The 22,228-nt window shown below is 42.0% G+C and overlaps 1 pseudogene; it reads left to right on the forward strand.

Moving 5' to 3' along the window:
* The first annotated feature begins 21,252 nt into the window (after nucleotides 1–21,252).
* LOC102472371 (40S ribosomal protein S15a pseudogene) lies at nucleotides 21,253–21,650 on the forward strand (annotated as a pseudogene).
* Nucleotides 21,651–22,228: the final 578 nt, after the last annotated feature.

The raw sequence follows: 22,228 nt of genomic DNA on the forward strand, positions 1-22,228 counted from the left end.
CCCCAGTTCCAGGATTCTAATCATGATCAGCCATGTGGGAGTCCAGTGCCTCAACTACCACACCACCTGCTGGCCCTAGACATATTTTTATAGATTGACCAGAAAAGTTATAAGCAACTGACACCATGTGTAGGTAGCTTTTTTTTTCTCTCTCTCTGTTTTGAAGTCTCTTTTCTCCTGGTATATACTAAATTCCATATAAGAAGGCCAGCTCTGGGGCCTAGTAGTTAAGGGAGCTGATCCAACTTGGCCAACTGCAATTCAAATCCCTGCCCTAGTGGCTTGAAAACACATCAGGCTTTTGTGCCCAAAATCTCAACAGACTAGAGAAATGGAGAAGAAGGGGTTGCTGTGTGACCGCACTCTATTTGGGAATGATTTCTCCCTTTCTCTCTCTCTCTCTCTGTTTCTGTCTCTTACTGGTGAGCTCATGTGACCTCTGGAAAAATAAGGGCAAAAAAATTCATATAAGAATGAAACCTGTGGGGCTGGCAGGTGGCATGATGGTTAAGGACGCTGGACTCCCACATGGCCAACCATGGTTCGAGTCCCAGATCTGGTGGATTGCTTTCCCACTTTCCCTCTCTTTCTTTCTCTCTCACTCTGTCCTTCTCTGGTCAAGTTAAAAATAAATAAATAAAGTTAAATAAAATACTTCTCAAAAAACTTTTTATATATATACTGCAATTCAGTTTGCTAAAGACAGTAAAAAGTATCTTAAAATCCAGAATGTGTGCACCTCTAGCTCCCAGAGACCTGCTTAATCTTTTTTTTTTTTAAGAAAGGTTTTTTTTTTTTTTTTGCTATAATACACATATCACATATGCTCACTGGAGAGACAGGAAGACAGAAAGCGAGAAATCACCCCCAAGGGGAGATAGCCATAATCCTGTCTCCTCCACTCAAATACGTGCTCAGCACATTTGAAGCCTCCGGGTCCAGCACTCAAACTGCAGTTGACTACGTGGGTGCATTAACCATTATGCCACCTGCTGGTCCCATCTACTTAATCTTTTTTCTTTTTTTTTCTTTTTTTTAAAGAGAGATTGTTTTTTTGCTCTAGAGCACATGTGCTCACCCGAGAGACAGAAAGGAAGTATGAAATCACCCCCCAGAGGGGATGGCCACACCACAATCCCTTCTCTTCTATTCTCTTCTCAGGATTTTGAGCACACATGCACACATGCCTGGCCAGGTCTGGTACTTGAACCGTGATTGGACATGTGGGAGCCCTCCCCGCCCCCATCTACTTAATCTCAAGTGCAGTTTTTAAGTTTTGTTTTTTAGGAGGTTTGTGTGTATGTGTGTGTGTGTGTGTGTGTGTGCTCAGCAGAGAGACAGAGGAGAGACAGAAAGCGAGAAATCACTCCCCTAGGGGATGGCCACACCTCAATCCCTTCTGCAGTCTCCTCTCAGGATTTTGGGCATGCACACACACACATCCAGTGTGAATTTTAAGCCACGAGTTTGGGACTAGAACCGTGGTCAACTATGTGGGAGTCCAGCAACATAACCGTTACACAATCTGCTGGTTTCCAGTTTTTCAGTTTATACAGTACACAGGACATAGATACAGCAATATTGTAAAATTACAGGTACCACAATCTGGATATTCAGAGAATTTGGAGTTCATTTTTCCCTATGACTATTTATTTATAAACATATGTGCCCCGTTTTATCTCCCAGGAAGCAGAGGAAGGCTAGAATTTGTGCTACTGTGTTTTAAATGACGATTTACCCCCCAAGATTTCATTTGTTGATTTGGTTTCCAGTGTAACATTGTAGGGAGGTGGTGAGACCTGAAAGAGGTGAGGCCTAATGGGCAGTAATTAGATCATGGAGGCCTCTTCCTCAAGAATGGATTTCACAAGACTGAGTGAGTGCTAGCTCTCATGAGAAAAGGTTAGATCTTGCAAAAGCAGGTATTTTAAAAGGAAGGCCACTGGCCCCAGCTTTCTCTCTGCACATGTCTGCCCTCCCCTGTCTTCTGTCTGCCATGTTGTAAGGTCTTCCTGATGCCTGCCCCACACCATTAGACTTTCCAGCCACCAAAACTGTGAATCAAATAAACCTCTATCTTTTATAGATCACCCAGGCTCAGATATTTCTATTCACAACTGAACAGCAGATGAAGACAAGTGCCTCCTTTTTTCATTCATTTATACGACTTATTTCAGGGTCAACGGTGGTCCATTCAGTTTCTTACTGGAACAAATGCAAATCTTTATCTGGTTGAGTAAATGTCTTTAGATAAAATACTCTGTCTCTCAGGTTTAGTCTTGTCCTCCTTTTCCTTGATCTGTCAGAAAGGGTGGGATTTACTATATCCTTGTAAAGCCTTTGACATAAAGGAGTGCTTGGATTGCCAGGCCTCTTCTGGCTTCAGAGGCCCATGCCTGTTCGGTTGCTACCTTTCCTGCTGGGGTTGAGGGTGCAGTTTGCTGCTGGAGCAATTAATGCCTTGGTAATGTTCAACAGGCTTTTTCTAGCATAGTCACTATCTCTGAGCCTACACCATACAACCCCACCCAGACCAACCCCCACCAGTGGGATATCCTTGTCCCCTTGGCACCCTTCTAAGTAACCTTTATTTTTACTTAATAATGACCCCAAAACACTATGTTAGTGTTGGTAATTTGGATATGTCAAAATGAAACTGTAGGAGCCAGCAGCTGGTGTGGCAGTTAAGATGCTAGACTCTACATGGCTGACTGTGGTTCAAGTCCTAGACCTGGTGGCTTGAAACTCACACTGGGTACATGTGTATGCAAGCCCAAAATCCCAAGAGGAAAATGGAGGAGAAGGGATTGTGGTAGCCATCCCTGCTTAGTAGTGATTTCTCACTTTCCCTCTCCATCTATCTCTCTCTGTCTTTCTCTGGTAAGCACATGTGTCCTATGGCAAACATCTAAAATAATCATAATAATAATAATAATAAGGGTTTTTAGGGACCAGCAGGTGATGTGGTGGTTAAGGTGCTGGACTCCCACATGGCCAACTATAGTTTGAATTCCAGACCTGACATCTTGCTTTCTCACTTTCTTTCTCTCTCTGGTGAGTGCTTGTGCCCTGTAGCAAATTAAAATAATAATAATGATAATACTAAAAAGGAACATTTTCCAGGCAATATCTATGGATGTGGTTTCTTGACCAAAAATTGAATGGAGGGAAATATACCAGAAATAAATTAAGAATACACAAGTCTGACCTTTAAGAATCAGTAACTTGCAGGCAGGTGGCATGGTAGTTAAGGGTGCTGGACTCCCACATGGCCAAGAATCAGTAACTCTTCAACTCCTAAAGCAACCCCTACAGTCCCTAAAACTGGACCTCATAAAAGCATACTTTTTCAATATCACACAGATGTTTCTTTTTTTTAGGGAGAGATTTTTGCTATAGGGCATGTGTGCTTGGTGGAGAGACAGAGAGACAGAAAGCTAGAAATCACCCTCCAGGGGAGATGGCCATGCCGCAATCCCTTCTCCTCTATTCTCCTCTCGGGATCTTGAGCACACATGCACACATGACCTGTGTGAGTTTTAAGCCACTGGGTGCAGGACTTGAACTGTGGTCAACTACGTGGGAGTCCAACAACATAACTGTTACACCATCTGTTGGACCCCCCACTCAGATGTTTCTATGGGAGAAAATTGATAGAACCTTCTAGAGGCAAGCCGCAAGCCACAGAAGACAATGAACAAGGACATTCTCTGGCAGAATTAGGGTCCACGTACTTGGCAATAGCTGGGATGGGGAGTCTTTGCAATCCCAGCTCATCAGGAATTTTATCACTGCAGTAGTCCAGTGATTGGGGTTTTCTTCCCTTTCTTTCTCTTTTCAAAAGAGGGTTTTTATTAACTCATTCTTCATTCATCAGTATCATTTTGATGGGTGGAGGTTGGGCATCTAGATAGTCTTTCAAAAGATTTTTACATGGGGATGCAAGAGTCACAGGTAAAGGACAAGCAGGTAGTATGGTGGTTAAGGCGCTGAACACTCCTGCATGGCCGACCGCAGTTCAAGTCCTGGACCTGGTGGCTTTCTTTCTCACCTTCCCCCTCTCTCTGTGTGTGTCTCTCTCTGGTCAAGTTAAAATAAATGAATAAATAATATTTTTTTAAAAAAAGAGTCACAGATAGCCCTGATGAAGAGGACAGAGACCCTGGATATTTTTATTGTATGAGTAGCTGGATGGAAATTTGCATGGCTTTACTTCGAGAAGAGAAAAATGTGTTTTAGATGTGGAAAGAATGGGGAGTCTGAATATTTGGGTAATCAGGAGTAGACTGCAACAGAAATTGCTACTTGCCTCTTTGGATGTATTATCTTTCTATTCTCTAGCACATGGCTATCCATGCAGAGACTGTATTTCTCAGAATTCTGTTTAAGAAAATTTAGAGCAGACCAATTGATTTGGACAGAGCTCCTGCATGAGATCCAGCAAACCAGAATGGAGTTGCTCGTGCTGAAGTTCCATACCACCAACCTGTGTCTAAGACCTTTAGCTGACCTTTGCGAAATCAGGAGAAAGACAATTGCTAAATCCAGATAGACTGGAGTTAGCCAGCTTGATAAGGAAGCCCTCTCTAACATTTATAAGAAAAGAAATTTTGAAATAACTAATTTACTTTTTAATTTTATTTTTTAAAGAATTATTTTATTTAATTATTTAATTATTTATTTATTTTTAATTTGACCAGTGAGATACAGAGACAGAGACAGAGAAAGTGAGAAAGCAAGCTACCAAGTCCAGGTCTTGAACTACAGTCAGCCATGTGGGAGTTCAGTGCCTTAACCACTATGCCACCTGCTGGTTTTTTTTTTTTCAGTTTGCCAGAAGGCACGTTCACTTGCCAGAGAGAGAAAGCGCATCTCCACGGGAGATAGTTATGCTGTAATCTCTTCTCCTCCATTTCTCCTTTCTTTGGGGATTTCAGGATTTCTAGCACACATTGACATGCACCCAGCATGTTTCTCAAGCCACCAGGTCTGGGACTCAAACTGTGCAGTTGGTCATGTGGAATCCAGCCACCTTCACCACCCTGACACCTGCTGGCCCCCAATCTGTTCCTGCTTTGCTCAGTGCTTTTCTGTTAATGAAGAGCATCCTCTGTGCAGCTCATCTGAACACTTTATTCTATAGAGTGAGGTGTTGTCCGATTCTAAAATTGCAAAAAGCCAATTAAGACCTTTAAACTAAATTTGTAATTTGGCCTTTTGACACTCCCTAGCAGCTAGGTTTGACCATGTGACTTGGTTCTTTAAATGGGACACGAGAAATTATATGTGTTATATATGTTTGGCCCATTAAAAGAGATAGGCATGCCTCCTCTTGTCCCTTCCTCTCCTGCTGGCCAAGAAGTTGAGAGAAAACAAGCTAAAGCTGCCATCTTAGATTAGGAAATAGCCTCTGTGGTAGAGGAACAAAATAGAGGAGGTTGTGCCCCCAACACCGCAGAGCTGTTCTACTAGCCTGGGAGTGCTTATGTTCAGACTGTGTCATGGAGGAAAGTGAAACGTTTCATCCTGTGGCCTGGTGGTGAAAGCAGCCGGCTCCCACGTGGATGACCAAGCTGCTGGAGTCCCAGCTCTGCTGGCTTGAAAAACACGTCTGGGCACATGCGCAGCATGCCGCAAATCCCCACGGGATGAAGAGATGGAGAAGGGATTACTTGGTGATCACGCCCACTGGGGAGTGTTTTCTCGTTCTCTCTTTCTCTCTGGCGAGTGCATGTGCCTTCTAGCAAAATTAAAAATAAAAATAAAATACTTTCATGTTTGTTTGGGTCTTCGTTACAACAACTCAAATTGTAACCAAATCAATGAAAGTTTAGAATGGGGCCAGCAGGTGGCATAGTGGTTAAGATGCTGGATTCCCACATGGTTAACTGGTTCAAGTCCTGGACCCAGCAGCTTAAAACTCAAGCTGGACATGTGTGCCCAAAGCTGGAGAGAAGACTGGAGGAGAAGGAATTATAATGTGGCCATCCACCCGGGGGGTAATTTCTCCCTTTGTGTCTCTCTGTCTCTCTGGGGAGCATACATGCCCTATAGCAAAAAAAAAAAAAAAAAAAAGAGAGAGAAAAGAAAGAAATTTTGGGATCAAATATTTATTTCATTGTATTACAGCTATTTTTCTTAATTACTATTCTCTTTATTATAAATGATCCATCATCAGACCAGCCCACAATGTAGTGATTAAGGTGGCTGGATTTCACATGGCCAGCTGCACAGTTTGAGACCCAGACCTGGCAGGTGGAAAAACATGCCAGACATGTGTGTGAGCAAATCCAAAATCCCCAAAGTGGAGAGAGGTGGAAGATATGGATTGTGGTATGACCATCCCCCATGGGAGAGGTACTTTCTCAACTTTCTCTGTCTCTCTCTGTCTCCCTCTGAAGAGCACATGTGCCTTCTGGCAAGTTAAAAGAGCAGAAGAGGAGGACGCAGCAGGTGGCATGAGAATTAAGGTGCTAGACTCCCACATTACTGATCGCTGTTTGAGTCCCAGACTTGTTGGCTTAAAAATCATGCTGGGCACACGTGTGTGCATGCCCAAAATCCTGGGAGGAGAATGGAGGAGAAGGGATTCTTGAATAGGCATCGTCCTGGGGGGGATTTCTCACTTTCCTTCTTACTGTGTCTGTCACTTTCTGGTGAGCACACATGCTATATGGCAACCCCCCCCCCCAATTTTTTTGTCAATTAAAGAAGAAGAATGCACTGATCATCAATACTAATAATATTAGTAATAATAATGCATAGCAAGTCTCTGCAATGATCTAAGGGCTGAAAATTCAACTGAGCCTTGCAGGATCTGAAACAGGAAGTCAAAGAGTCTTAAGTAACTGAAGTCATTCCTATCTCTGCTTCTGCAAAACAGATTTCTCTACTGTGATATTGATATTGTGAAATATATATTTGGTCTTTATTTTGTTTCCTGGCATACCACTCCTGAAATCCTTGGAATCTCTGAAGTGGTAGTTTTTTTGCTTTTCTTTCTTTTCTTTTCTTTTCTTTTCCTTTTTTCTTTATTTTCTCTTTCTTTCTCCTTTCTCTTTCTTTCTTCCTTTCCTTCCTTCTCTCTTTCTTTTTTTCTCTTTCTTTTTCTTTTCCTTTCTGCTTCATTCTTTTTGTTTTTCATTCTTTTAGGCTTTTGTCATAGGGTGCATACAGAGAGACACCCCCACCCTAGACTGGGGTAGGGATGGCCATGCTGCAATCCTTTCTCCTGCATTCTCCTCTCAGGATTTTGGGCATTGCATGCATATGTGCCTGGCGTGATTTTCAAGCCACCAGGTCCAGGACTTGTACTATGAAGTTGGCCATATGGGATTCCAGAACCTTAACCACCACGCTATCTGCAGGGCCTGAGAAGTTTCTTTTTGTTAGCTAACTAGTGGATGGCTGAGGACTTTTAGGATGAGTGGTTTCCATAATGAAGGTTAGACCTTTCAGCCCCAGTCCCCCAAACTCTCGGAGGGGAGAAGAGCTAAAGGTTAACTTGAACAGCAATGAACACTGATTTAATTAATCATGACTATGTAATGAAGCCGCTATAAAACCCCAGACGTACAGACTTTTGGGTGCTTCTGAATAGCTGAACATATAGTTTCCCAGAGGGTTACATGCCTAGAGAGAACGTGAAAGCTCTGCACTCTTTTTAACACCTGTCTATACATTTCTTCCAGCTGACTGTTTATCTAGATTCTTTATAATACCTTTTACCTTTATAATAAAAAATTAGAGGCTGGCAGATGGCATAGTGGTTAAGGGAACTGGACTCCCACACGGCCGACTGAGGTTCAAGTCCCAGACCTGGAGGCTTGCTTTCTCACTTTCTCTCTATTCCTTTCTGGTCAAATTAAAATAAATAAATAAATAAAATTAAATAAAATAATTATTAAAAAATATATATTAAATGTGGGGCCAGCAAGTGGCATGGAAGTTAAGGCAGCTAATCCCACATGGCTGGCTACATAGTTCAAGACCCAACCACTTGAAAATCACTCCAGGTGTGCATGCCCAAAATCCCAAGAGGAGAATGAGGAAGAAGGAATTACAGCAAAGCTGCACCCCGCAGGGATGATTTCTCCTTTTCTCTCTCTCTTTTTCTCCAGCAAGAGAACATGCCCTATAGCACACTAAAACAGTTTTAAAAAGTAAATGTTTCCTTCAGCTCTGTGAGCCACTCTAAAGAATTAATTCAACACAAGGGATCCTTGATTGATAGCCGGTTCTTCAGAAGTATGGTGACATCTGATGTGGAGAGTAAGCCCATAGGACTGAGCTTGCAACCTCTGGAATTTGACACTATCTCTGGGGAGAAACTGTCAGAACTGAACTGAATTGGAGGGTACTGAACTGGTTTCCACTGGGGAATACTCTGCAGAATTAATTGCTTGCTTGGTGTGTGAGGAAAACCCCACCAGACATTTGGTTACAGCAGTGTTCTGTTCTGTGCAAACATAGTAAGAGAAACTGAGTTTGGTTTCCCCCTGTATTCTTACATCTACTTTGGAATATGGCCAAATGTAATTAAGCAGGATCCAACTCTGAGTTTCCTAATGGAGACAGACTGAGACCTTAGTCCTAATTTTAGAGTTGCCAGGATCAGGAATCTGGCTGAGCTTTGGCTAGGGTCCATTTTTAATTCAATCAATCCATAGACTGATGATGAAGGAGAAAGTTCTTAAAAGAGGCTGGTGTTCCTGTGTAGTTAACTCATGGTCTAATACACGATGAATTTCATATCTACCTTCTACAGTATGTTGTAGTAAATAAAACGGTGGAGGAAAAGAAACTCCCATTTATTGTGAGTAGAAATGTAAATTGGTACAACCCCTTACAAAGCAAGAATTTGGCAGTATCTAGCAAAACCATACATGTTTATTTTTTGACACAGCAATCCCACTTCTAGGAAGTTGTCCTGAAGATAAAACTTCAGTGACATGAAAGTGCATAGGAATGAAATTATCCATTGCAGTACTGTTCATAACTGTAGTTCAAATGCCCAAACATAAGACAGTCATCAAGCAATGGTACATCCAAGCAGTGGAATACTATGCAACTGAAATAAAATTAGTAAGGATGGCGGCCAGCAGGTGGTGTGAAGGTTAAGGTGCTGGACCTCCCACATGACCAACTGCAATTGGAGTCCCACACCGGGTTGCTTAAAAATCATGCTGGGCACATATGCATGCACCCCCCCAAATCCCAAGAGGACAATAGAGAAGACTGACCAACCCCCCCAGAGGGTGATTTCCCGTTTTCCCTCTCTCTGTCGCTCTCCAGCAAGCGCACATAGCCTATGGCAAAAATCTAAAAATATAAATGCAGTTTCATTTGATGAAAACATTTAAGGAGCAATCTCCTTCAACACCAGAGATCTTGTACCATCTTGCTAATTAAAATGAGAAAAAGTTCACTTAAATAACACTTATGAGGCGGCTCTAGAGGTGATCTTAATCACTACAGTAATTAGCCAGAAGCCTTATTTCAAGGGTAACATTTCCGCAGGGAGGTTTGGTGACCCTGAGAAATCAACGATTTTGCAAACCCTTCCCTTTCATACCCTTTGACCTCTGTGGTGTGAACAGGAAAAAACGAAGCAGAGTAAAACTGCTGACTTATGCAGTCTACATTCTGAAATGAGGCTGGCCTAAAGTGAGTTCACTTTCTCATGAAGATGACTCATTGCTTTTTTATAGCGCAAGCAGCGGTAACGTGTCTTCTGCACTTTAAGTGTCCGTAGTAATTGCATATATGGCAGCAAATACCAAGGCACCACCAACCTTATCTGAGTTCTTAGAAATTTCAAGTACCAAGTGAAAAATTCTTTTTCACTTTTCATAGACATAAGAAAATGTCAGGGCTTTAAATGTTTTAAAACTCTGTCAACCAGACTGCCTGTAACTGATTCTGAGGAAAAACGCAAACTTCACCATCCTCGAGAGCGGCCAGATCATCATTTCCTACAGAATAAGACCTAAATCTCATCTCACTCTAGGATCATCATTTACCTTTTGAGGCTTTCTGGTGACATAGTGAACCCGTTATCAAGACTTTGGATGTGCAGTGGTGGATTGCTCTCTCACCCACTGTGAACAGAAAGCCTCAGGAGCACAGTGATAAAGCACAACGGAGGCAATCTCACGTTGGACATTTCCTGGTTCAAGTCCAGAGACTTCCAAGCGTCCTCTGGGCATAGATATATCCATGATCTGGAGCTGGCTGAGGCTGAGAGTGGACTGTGTTGTTGAGACCCCATGAGGGATGCCTCTCTCTCTCTCTCTTTCTCCATCTCTCCTCATCATGGGAAAAAGAAATACTTAAAAACTTAAAACAAACAAACAAACAAAAAAACTCTCCTCTCTAAACCCTCATAATTCTGTTTCCTTTAGTTTTTTTTCTTTTGTTTTTCAGTTTTGCCATAGGGCATGTGCACTAGTCAGAGAAAAAGAAGGAGAGGGAAGGTGAAAAATCACCCTTCAGAGAAATTCCTTCTCCTACAGTCTCCTTTGAGACTTCGGGCATTTGCACGTATGTGCCCGGTGTGATTTTCAAGCCACTGGTCCAGGAGTCAAACTGTGCAGTTGGCCATGTGGGATCCAGTGCCCCAGACTTCACGCCATCTACTGGCCTCACCTTCGGGGTTTTTGTGGGGGGTGGGGGTGGGGGAGAGGTTTTTACTATAGGGCGCGTGCGCTCGCCAGACAGACGGAGAGAGACAGAGCGATAGAAAGCGAGAAATCACCTCCCGGGGGGATGGTCACGCCACAATCCCTTCTCCTCCATTCTCCTCTTGGGATCTTGGGCACGCACGCACACGCGCCCCGCGTGAGTTTTAAGCCACCGGGTCCGGGACGCGAACCTTGGTCGACTACGTGGGAGTCCAGTGACATAGCCATTACGCTAACTGCTGGTTCCCACCCACTTTTGGTTTTTAAAGACCTCCCAACAACTCATTTTTTCTCCTTTGAACACTTTATTTTCACACCAGTCAGTTTAATCCTCTCTTTACATATAGAGAGTATTCAAGAATACTTGTCGAGCAAATAACAACACTATTTTGGCAAATTTTCTTAGCTTAAAAAACAAATATTCCTTTTTATGATAAAGCAAGAGAGTACAAACTCATTACAAAAAAATCTGAAGACTGAGGAGGCCTAGGCCAAAACTCAGCATAGGTATAATTTACACTGAGTGTGACAACCGGTCAAACTGGAAGAGATGTGCACAACTATATTTTTGTTTTGTTTTTATAGATACTCAGATAATGTCTGGAGTAGATGTAGTTTACAGTGCAAAGCTAGGATCCCTCAGGTTACATAAAATAAATCTGGGGCCAGCAAGTGGTATGGTGGTTAAGATGCTGGACTCACCCTCGGCCAGCAGATCCTGGACATGGTGGCTTGCTTTTCTCATTTTACATTTCTCTCTCTCACTCTCTGTCTCTTTCTCTGGTGAGCACACGTGCCCTATAGCAAACTTAAAAATAGCAATATGAACAAAACGAAACAATTCTTTAAAAATAAATACATAAATAAACATATAAGATAAACCCTCGATTTCATTAACCTGAAAGAAAGAGTGCAGGGCCAGTAGGTGGTGTAGTGGGTAAGGCAATGGACTACCACATGGCCAAACATGGTTTGAATCCCAGACCTGGAGGCTTTAAACTGACTCTAGGCACATGTGTGTGTGTGTACCCAAAATCTTGAAAGGAGAATGGAGGAGAGAGATTGCAGTGAGGCCATCCCTCGGAGTGGGGGGGGCGGGGGACGGAGGGGTGATTTCTCACTTTTTGTCTCTCTGTTTCTCTCTGTCTCTCTGGCCAGCATATGCAACCTATTGCAAAAAATCTATCTAAAAATAATAAATCACATGGTGTAACTTCTTTTTGTAAGTGTTCTAAACTTTATTTCTCAAGAATATGTGATAGCTGGGAAGACTCTCTGGGTGTGTAGGTGTGTATGGAGACACACATTCTTATCTTACAGATAATCAGTAAAGGATGAGTGTAAACTTCCCATTCCAATATATTAAACTTTTTTTTTTTTTTTTTTTTTGCCATAGGGCACGTGTGCTCGGCAGAAAGACAGAGAGAGACAGAGAGACAGAAAGTGAGAAATCACTCCCCTCCCCAAGGGGGATGACCACACCGTTATCCCTTCTCCGTTCTCTTGGGATCTTGGGCACGCAGGCACACATGCCTGGCATGAGTTTGAGCCACTGGGTCCAGGACTAGAACCTCAGTCGGCTACATGGAGTCCAGTGACATAGCCATTACGCTAACTGCTGGTCCCAAACTTCTGATTTTGTATTTTCATTTAGGCCACCTGTTGCCAAATAAGTTTCCCCTAACAGTAAATCAGTTTAAAAATTTCCCCCCTTAAACAGGGTCTTATTATGTTGTGGTCCTTCTGCCTCGGGCTTAGTTAAATCTTATTTACATACGTTGAAGTTCAACCAAATAAATTTTATCTCTTTTTTCCTGAACTAAAGTTTATTTTGCTTTCCCTGCTAAAGTGGTTTGATTACCATTTTTGAAATAAGAAGAGATCTATTTTTCACAAAAACAGATGATGAAGAGTGTAATGAAAAGAAAAAGCCTATGTTCAAGCCACGTTAGAGAAAACTTACTCCTAAACATTGCAAGAAACACATAGAAGTTATTTTGTGATTCAAATGTCAGAGCTATCCAGAAGGGCTTGGATTTCAGACTAAGGGGCTGGGGAGTAGCTCAAGAAATGGTACAGAGGGAGCCAGCAAATAGTGTAGTGGTTAAGGCACTTGACTCTCATATGGCAACCACAGTTCAAGTCCCAGACACAGAGCTTGAAACTCACATCAGGTATGTGTGCATGCCTGCCTAAATCCTGAGAAGAGAATGGAGGAGAAGGGATTGTGGCGTGACCATCTCCATTGTGGGGTAATTACTCACTCTCTGTCTCTTTGTCTTTCTTTGCTTTTCTGGTGAGTGCATGCACCCTATAGCAAAAATCTCTAAAAAATAAAATAGGACATGAAGAAAGAAATGCTCTGAAGACCTACAAAATGATGACAGAGGAAAAATACTACAGTACTAATATCATTAAGCATTTGGAAAACGTACTTTGTAATCAAACACTAAGTGATGAATTGATGAATGACAATGAAACAGATGTTTGTGTAGGTTTTGTTGTGTACTTTCCCACAAAGAAGCTGGTGGAAAAAGCTATCATTTAATTAGTTGAAAGGAAAGAAATCCAGGAAATGCCGCCCCGAAATATGACACTTTGATAGGTGATTGCTTTGACCTGGGCGTACTTGGAGAACAGCAGGTGCAGAGAAGGGCTTTCTCTAAGCCCCCCTTATCTGCCCGATCCCCAGTAGGAAATCAGCTATTATGAATCCCCTCCCCAGGAATCTCATCAACCAGAGAACATTAACTGGATCAGCACAGAAGAGACAGGAGGTTGATGCCACACCCAGATAATCACCTATTCTTCTGTGGCTGCTCTGGGACAACTTTTATTACCGGAGAGACGTTTTATCTGCATAACAAGACAGCCTTTATTCACCATGCACTTCCAATAGCCTCCCAAAACTTGTGTCAGCTAGCCACAGAAGCCCATCCCCTCTTCCTTTCTGTAGCTCAGGAGTCTACAGACCTTCAACCTTCTCACCTTTCTTCCATTCTCATCTTTAGGGACTCCTTTGTGTGCATACTTAATTACATGTGGTTTTTCTCCTGTTCGTCTGTTTTATGTCAATTTAATTTATAGCCAAAGAACTTAGAAGGGTGGATGGAAGCCATTCTTCCCTAACCTACAAAGGCCAAGAGACCCTAACTAGAAATCTAGATCCCATATTTAAAAGTTGTTAGGTTTACTTTTACTTTTTTTCTTTTTCTTTTCTTTTTTTTTTTTTTTCCTAAATCCTGAGAAGAGAATGGAGGAGAAGGGATTGTGGCGTGACCATCTCCATTGTGGGGTAATTACTCACTCTCTGTCTCTTTGTCTTTCTTTGCTTTTCTGGTGAGTGCATGCACCCTATAGCAAAAATCTCTAAAAAATAAAATAGGACATGAAGAAAGAAATGCTCTGAAGACCTACAAAATGATGACAGAGGAAAAATACTACAGTACTAATATCATTAAGCATTTGGAAAACGTACTTTGTAATCAAACACTAAGTGATGAATTGATGAATGACAATGAAACAGATGTTTGTGTAGGTTTTGTTGTGTACTTTCCCACAAAGAAGCTGGTGGAAAAAGCTATCATTTAATTAGTTGAAAGGAAAGAAATCCAGGAAATGCCGCCCCGAAATATGACACTTTGATAGGTGATTGCTTTGACCTGGGCGTACTTGGAGAACAGCAGGTGCAGAGAAGGGCTTTCTCTAAGCCCCCCTTATCTGCCCGATCCCCAGTAGGAAATCAGCTATTATGAATCCCCTCCCCAGGAATCTCATCAACCAGAGAACATTAACTGGATCAGCACAGAAGAGACAGGAGGTTGATGCCACACCCAGATAATCACCTATTCTTCTGTGGCTGGTCTGGGACAACTTTTATTACCGGAGAGACGTTTTATCTGCATAACAAGACAGCCTTTATTCACCATGCACTTCCAATAGCCTCCCAAAACTTGTGTCAGCTAGCCACAGAAGCCCATCCCCTCTTCCTTTCTGTAGCTCAGGAGTCTACAGACCTTCAACCTTCTCACCTTTCTTCCATTCTCATCTTTAGGGACTCCTTTGTGTGCATACTTAATTACATGTGGTTTTTCTCCTGTTCGTCTGTTTTATGTCAATTTAATTTATAGCCAAAGAACTTAGAAGGGTGGATGGAAGCCATTCTTCCCTAACCTACAAAGGCCAAGAGACCCTAACTAGAAATCTAGATCCCATATTTAAAAGTTGTTAGGTTTACTTTTACTTTTTTTCTTTTTCTTTTCTTTTTTTTTTTTTTTTGGCTAAAGAGCATGTGTACTTGCCAGAGAAAAACAGAAAAAGAAAAGAAAGCACCCTCCATTCATGACGGTCACACTACAATCCCTTCTCTCCCTTTTCAGCATTAAGGGCACTCATACGCACCTGACATGTTTTATCAAACTACCCGGTCTGGATTCAAACCATGCTGTTGGCCATGTGAAATCCAGCAGCCTTAGACACCAGACCACAGAGCCAGCGTGCCTGGTTTACTTTTTAAAACCAAACAGGAGGCCAGCCTGTAGGGCAGAGGTTAGGCACCAAGCAGAGGAAGCTGGTTCCGTTGGAGTCCTGGTCCTGTTGTTGCAGATAGCTTCTGTGATGATATCCAGGCTCTTGGAGTTTCAAAAAATGGAACAAAACATGCCAATAGTGAAAGAAGGAGGGAAGTTTATTAAGTAGAAGTAAAGGTACACTCCTGAGAGGTAGGAGTAGGCCTGAGCAGACAGAGAAAGAGTGGCTCAAAAGACCCCAGCACTTGCTTTCAGTGAGGTTTCTAACTGTTTCATCTAGGTGGTGTAGATCATTGGCTAGGCTCACTGATTGTTCTCATCTCATTGGCTCTATCAGCTGTCCACCGATTTCTCATTGGCTATGTCAAATGTGACTGCCTGAGTTATCTCATTGGCTGTACTAATTGTGGCTTAATCAGCTAGACATTCCCCACTAATCTCCTGCCTACATTACCTTGGGCGGGGAATTTTGCCGATTGGTTTTTCTATCTAGCCACCTAGGCAGACACTCCAGCCCCCTTTTCTTCCATTTGCTAGCTTTCTTCTGCCTCACTGTCAGTCTGAAAAACACAAAATTGCAAGTGCATGCCCAGGGTCCTGACAGACGAGAAAAAGGATTGTAACTTCACCAAGCTCTTCGTTGAGTGTTTTTTCTCTGTGATAATCATGCATGCACCCTCTGACACTAAAAAACAGATTCTGAGGGATGATTGTATTAAAGAGTTGTACTGTCCGAAAGAGAATTTTTACCTCTGTTTTTAGTCTAAAATAGGCTGGCAGAACTAAAAGTATTAAAATGCCACCTAAAAATAAATGTAATTGTTCTCTCTGGCAAGAAGAAAATGTTTAACCATAGGAGCAGAAATAACTAGAAAGAAAAAGACAATAGAGCGTTACTCCAGGACTACTTCGCCCCATTAGTAAGTCATTTTGGCCAGGGAGTAAGTTACTGGTTAGGCCTATCCAGAAATAATAATGGCGTCTGGGATGTGGTTCAAAATAATATAGGCGAGAAGGAAGTATATGAGGGCTAGAGGAAACGAGTGGCAGTGGGCTGACAATTGTTGAAGCTGCATAACAGGTGTGCGGAGATTCATTATGCTAGGATCACCTCGCTATTGGCTATGTTTAAAATTTCCATAATAAGATACAAAAAAGCAAAACAGTCTGGGCATGACAAAGTCTTTGTTTCTGAGGTCACCTGGGTATTTTAGAAATTTTTTGTTTTTTAAGTTTTGGGTTTTTTTTTCCCCATGAATGAGAGAGATGAAAGAGAAAGAAGAGATAGAGAGGAACAGTCTGTGGCATTGTGGTTAGGTGTCCAGACCCCACATGGCCAACTGTGTGGTTCAAGTCCCAAGTTCAGCATCTTGAAGAACACGCTGGGCATACGTGAGTGCATTCTCAAAATCCTGAAAAAAGGAATAGATAAAGGTTTGCAGTATGACCATCTCCAGTGGAGGGTGCTTTCTCACTTTCCCTCTCTATTTCTGCCTCTCTTCAGTGAGCACACATACTCTTTAGCAAAATTAAAAATTAAAAAAAAATTTTTTGGAGAGGTTTTTTGGTTTTTTGTTTTGTTTGTTTTTGTTTTGCTATAGGGCACGTGCACTCGCCAGACAGACAGAGAGAGACAGAGAGACAAAAGCAAGAAATCATCCCCCCCAGGGGGGATGGCCACGCCAGGACGCAAACCACAGTTGACTATGTGGGAGTCTAGCGACATAGCCATTATGCTAACTGCTGGTCCCAAAAATTAAAAAAAAAATTAAAAAGTTGGGGCCAGCGGGTGGCATGATGGTTAAGAGCGTTAGACTCCAACAGGGCTGACCGTGGTTCTAGTCCCAGATTGGCAACTTGCTTTTTCACTTTCTCTCACTCTGCCCTTCTCTGGTCAAATTAAAATAAATAAATAAATAAATAAATAAATAAAGATAAAGAAAATAATGTAAAAATAATAAACATTAAAAAAGAAAGAGAAACATAGCATGATCAATAGGGTCTTAACACCATGATCTACCCCCCACCATCACCACCACCAACCTTCCTGTAGCTCTGGAACACGGGTAATCTCTTGCTCGGCATACTTAGGTAGGTCTCTGTACTTGAACTGGAAATCTTTCCATTTGGGTCTGTTTTGCAGGGTTGCATTTTAGCACTGTGCGACCATTTGGCCCCTTTAAGTTATTTATTTATTTATTTAAAGATTGTACTGTTTATTGGGACCAGCAGTTAGCGTAATGGCTATGTCACTGGACTCCCATGTAGCCGACTGCAGTTCGAGTCCCGGACCTGGTGGCTTAAACTCACACCGGGCGCATGTGGATGTGTGCCCAAGATCCCAAGAGGAGAATGGAGGAGAAGGGATTGTGGCATGGCCATCCCCCCTGGGGGGTGATTTCTCGCTTTCTGTCTCTCTGTCTCTCTCTGTCTGTCTGGTGAGCGCACGTGCCCTATAGCAAAAACCTCTACAAAAAAAAAAAAAAAGATTGCACTGTTTAACTTTATTTATTCATTTATTTTAATTTGACCAGAGAGGGACTGAGTGAGAGAGAGGGAAATTGAGAAAGCAAGCCGCCAGGTCCAGGACTCAAACCATGGTTGGCTATGTGGGAATTCAGCCCCCTTAACTACCATGCCATCTGTCAGCCCCCCTTTAAGTTAGTTTTTAAAATAAATTTTATTTGAAGCCAGCAGGTGGTGTCGTGGTTGAAGTACTAGACTCCCACATGGCCAGCCATGGTTTCAGTCCTAGATCTGATGTCTTGAAAATCACACCAGGCACATGTGCATGCATGCCTCGAATCCCAAGAGGAGAATGGAGAAGAAGGGATTGTAGCATGGCTATCCCCCTGGGAGGGGATGGTTTTTCACTTTCTCACTGTCTCTCTCTGTCTCTCCTGCTAGCACATGCACTCTATGACAAAAATATTTTTAAAATAAATTATTTAAGACTGGAGCTGGCAGGTAGTGTGGTCGTAAAGGGCACTGGACTCCCACATGGCTGTCCACGGTTCGAGTCCTGGACCTGGAGACTTGCCTTCTCACTTTCTCTCTCTCTCTCGTTCTCTCTGGCTCTGTCCCTCTCTTGTCAAATTTAAATAAATAAAATGAATAAAGTTAAATAAAATAATACTAAAAAAATATTTAGGACTTATAGACACATATGAATTGTTGCTAATCACAGGGAGGAAAAGCTAAAAACATGATCTAATTTAGATATTTATTTTACTCCTGAAGAGAAGACCTTCTGACTTACTCTGTAAATAGGTTGCTAAGGAGAGCTTCCAAAATGAGTTATAAAAATAAAATAAAATGAAATATATCTAAGTTTTAAAAATAAAGTTTATCCAAGTATCTTGGAAGTGAATAAGTTTCCCTCCCTTTTAAGGTAATATGGAAGAGCTGTTTTGGTTTTTGCATGACATTCCGTGGTGGCCTGATGAACACTTTGGGAGATAACAGATTGTTCTCATTTACAAATACCCACTAGACCAGAAAGGCTTTACTTAAATGTTCCATGCCTTTAAAGGGATAGGCCGATTCTATCTATACATTGACAGCACTTATTAATTCATTTTTGTGTAAAAACATCTTGTGCTATTTTTACATGTTATAAATGCTTAGCCAACTCTTCTATAAAAATTACCTACATCAGGATTAATGTTTCATTTTGCAGATTGAGTCACTCCAATCCAAAACTATTTAGTAAATGGTTTGACAACATTTGTTCTTACTTTTTTTTTTTTTTTGGAGAGGTAAAAACTGATGAATAATTAGCTCCTAGAGTGTCACTGGGATTATTCACACTTGCTAATGATTAACCACCAATGGATCTTGGACTGCAGAGTCAGACTTAAAAACCTCAAACACCCGGTGTCCCATTTTAGATCCCTGCTTAGGTTTTTACATAAGATTTGTGAAAACAGGGGTGGATAGTGGTACCGTGGTAAACAGGATGCTCTATGATGCTGGCCCACATGGGAAGAGTCCAGGTTTGTGTCCAGAGACCTTCCTGGGATGCCGGGTACACAGGTGCCCCTGATCCAGGGTTGGCTGAAGCTGGGGGTGGGTCATGGGGTCAGGACCCTGTTGGGGTGCTGTCTCTCTTGCTCGTGAGAAAAAAAATAAGAATTATAAAAGTCTTTAACACAGGGTCTGGCAACTGGCATGGTGGTTGAAGTACTGGACTCCCACATGACCAACTGTGGTTCGAGTCCTAGACCTGTCAATTGCTTTCTCATTCTCCCTCTCTCCTCTCTCTCTCTCTGTGGTCAAATTGAATAACAATAATAAATTAATTGATTAATTAATAATTCTTTTAAAAATTCTAACAGAAATGAGAATTAAATCTAAAAGTCTAATAATTGGGGATTGGTACATTCATGATATCCATATTTACAATAGGCTGTTATTTAGTGATTAAAAAAATGATATAGGCCTCTGTTCTAGTCTTCTCCAACCTCACCTCACCCCCAAAGTAGCCATTGTTAGTATTTCTGAGTAGCATTCCAGAAAAATGTAGTCATACAACAATTTTACACAAACCCAACTTTAACATGTATTAAATAAAAATTATAGGAGGTGGGGACAGCATGTGGAGTTATGGTTAAAGGCACTGAATTCCCACGTGGTCGACCGTGATTCAAGTCCCGAACCTGGCGGCTTACTTTCTTGCTTTCCCTTCCTCTCTCTTTATGTCTCTCTCTTCAAATTTAAAAAATAATAATAACAAATGGAATTAAATAAATAATTTTTTTTTTAATTAAAGGAGGCTATTGTTTCAAACTAAACTCTTGCACTGGGCTCCAACAGACCAGAGAAAAAACTGAAATGGAGGGCCAGCAGTAGCCTGGAGGTAAGGTGCTGGAACCCACATGGCCAGCTTCGCAGTCCGAGTCCTAGATCTGTAGCCTGAGAATCACGCTGGGCGCATGTGCGTGTGGGCCCAAAATTCTGAGAGGCAACTGGAGAAGAAGAGATTGCAGCATGGCCACCTCTCTGGGGAGTCAATTCTCTTTCTCTCTTTCTCTGGGGAGCACACACACCCTATAACAAAAACTAAAAAAGAACACCTGAAATGGAGTCACTCTCACTAAAGGTCCACGTCATCGAAAAGAAATTAAGTGGGTTTTGTTTGTTTTTTAGTTTGCTTTAGGGCACATGCACTGGCACAGAGAGACAGAGAGGGAAGGTGAGAAGTCATTTCCTAGGGAGGATGGCCAAACTGCAGTCCCTTCTTCATTCTCTTGGCACCCTGAACATGTACACACAGGGCCCAGCCGGGTCCAGAGCACAAACCAGTTAGTCGGTCACATGAGATCCAACTGCCCCAACCACAGCACTGCCTAGAAGGCCTTTGTTTGTTGGTTTTTAGACAGGGTCTCACCATACGGAGATCTTCCTGCTTTGGCCTCAGAGCTGAATACAGTTGCATACCGACACCACCACCTCTGGTTCATTTTTACATGGGGTCTCATTCTGATGCGCAGTCCAACCTCAAGCTCTCCTCAACTCAGTCTCCTTGAGTTGCTGGGATTATAGCCACACACTATTGTGACCAGCCTTCAGGTTGACCTGGGAATGGAACCTGGACCTCCGATACATAGAGCAGTGTGTTAGCAGCACAGGCTACTGTGCCAATTCTGAGAGATCAGGAGAAAGAATAATAGCCAAAATTTCCAACCAGGGCAGTTCCATCTGCTTTAATCCTTACAAAAAAGTAACCTGATTTTTAAAAAGGAATTATTTAATTTTATGTATTACTGTTACTTTTTTAATTTGACCAGAGAGGGACAGAGAGAGAGAGAGAGAGAAAGAGAGAGAAAGTGAGAAAGCAAGCTGCTAGGTCTAGGGCTCGATCCATGGTCGGCCACGAGGAATTCCAGCACCCTTAACCACATCACCTGACGGACCAGCCTTTCTGTCTATTAAACCAATCTAACACACTGTTTTGTTTTGTTTTGTTTTTTTTGAGAATTATTTATTGCCCATAATTCCGTGTGCTCAACCTTCCCGTCCTCTTTCTGCCATCTCTCTGTGCCGCCATAATGGTGTGCATGAATGTCCTGGCTGATGCCCCCGAGAGCATCAACAATGCTGAAAAGAGAGGCACACGCCAGGTACTTATTGGGCCGTGCTCCAAAGTCATTGTCCAGTTTCTAACTGTGATGATGAAGCATGGTTACTTGGGCGAATTTGAAATCATTGATGACCACAGAGCTGGAAAAATTGTGAACCTCACTGGCAGGTTAAACAAGTGTGGAGTGATCAGTCCAAATTTGATGTGCAACTCAAAGATCTAGAGACATGACAGAATAGTCTGCTCGCATCACGTCAGTTTGGTTTCATTGCACTGACCCCCTCAGCTGGCATCATGGACCATGAAGAAGCAAGATGGAAACATATAGGAGGGAAAATCCTGGGATTCTTTTTCTAGGGATGTAATACACACATTTATAAAATGCCTCTTTGGAAAAAAATTATTTATTTAACTGTATTTATTATTATTTTCCAATTTGCTTCAGGGCACATGCATTCACCAGAGAGAGAGAAGGAAAGTGACAAAGCAAGTCACCAAGTCTGGGACTCGAACCGCAGCCGGCCATGCGGGAGTCTAGTGCCTTAACCACCATACCTCCTACTAGCCTGCAACACTCTGTTTTATAGTAAAGGGTTGTTTGCTTCTAGAATCACAAGTAAAGCCAGTTAAGATCTTTAAATTAAATTGTTAAATTTTTGTCTTTTTACACACATATTATTAATCTTTCCATGTTTACTTTATTGTTTATTATAATGACAAAATTACTTTTTTTTTCTTTTTAAGTTCTTGCCAGAGGGTCTGTGTTCTAACTGAAGAGAGACAGAGAAAGAGGGAAAGTGAGAAATCACCCCCCAAAAGGGATGACATGCTATACTCTCTTCTCCTACATTCTCTTTCTGGGATTTTGGGCACAAACACACACACACACAGGCACCTGGTGTGATTTTTTTTTTTTTTTTTTGAGAGATTTTCAC

This window comes from Tupaia chinensis, unplaced genomic scaffold, assembly GCF_000334495.1.
Source record: "Tupaia chinensis unplaced genomic scaffold, TupChi_1.0 Scaffold000180_1, whole genome shotgun sequence".
NCBI classification, from domain to species: Eukaryota; Metazoa; Chordata; class Mammalia; order Scandentia; family Tupaiidae; genus Tupaia; species Tupaia belangeri.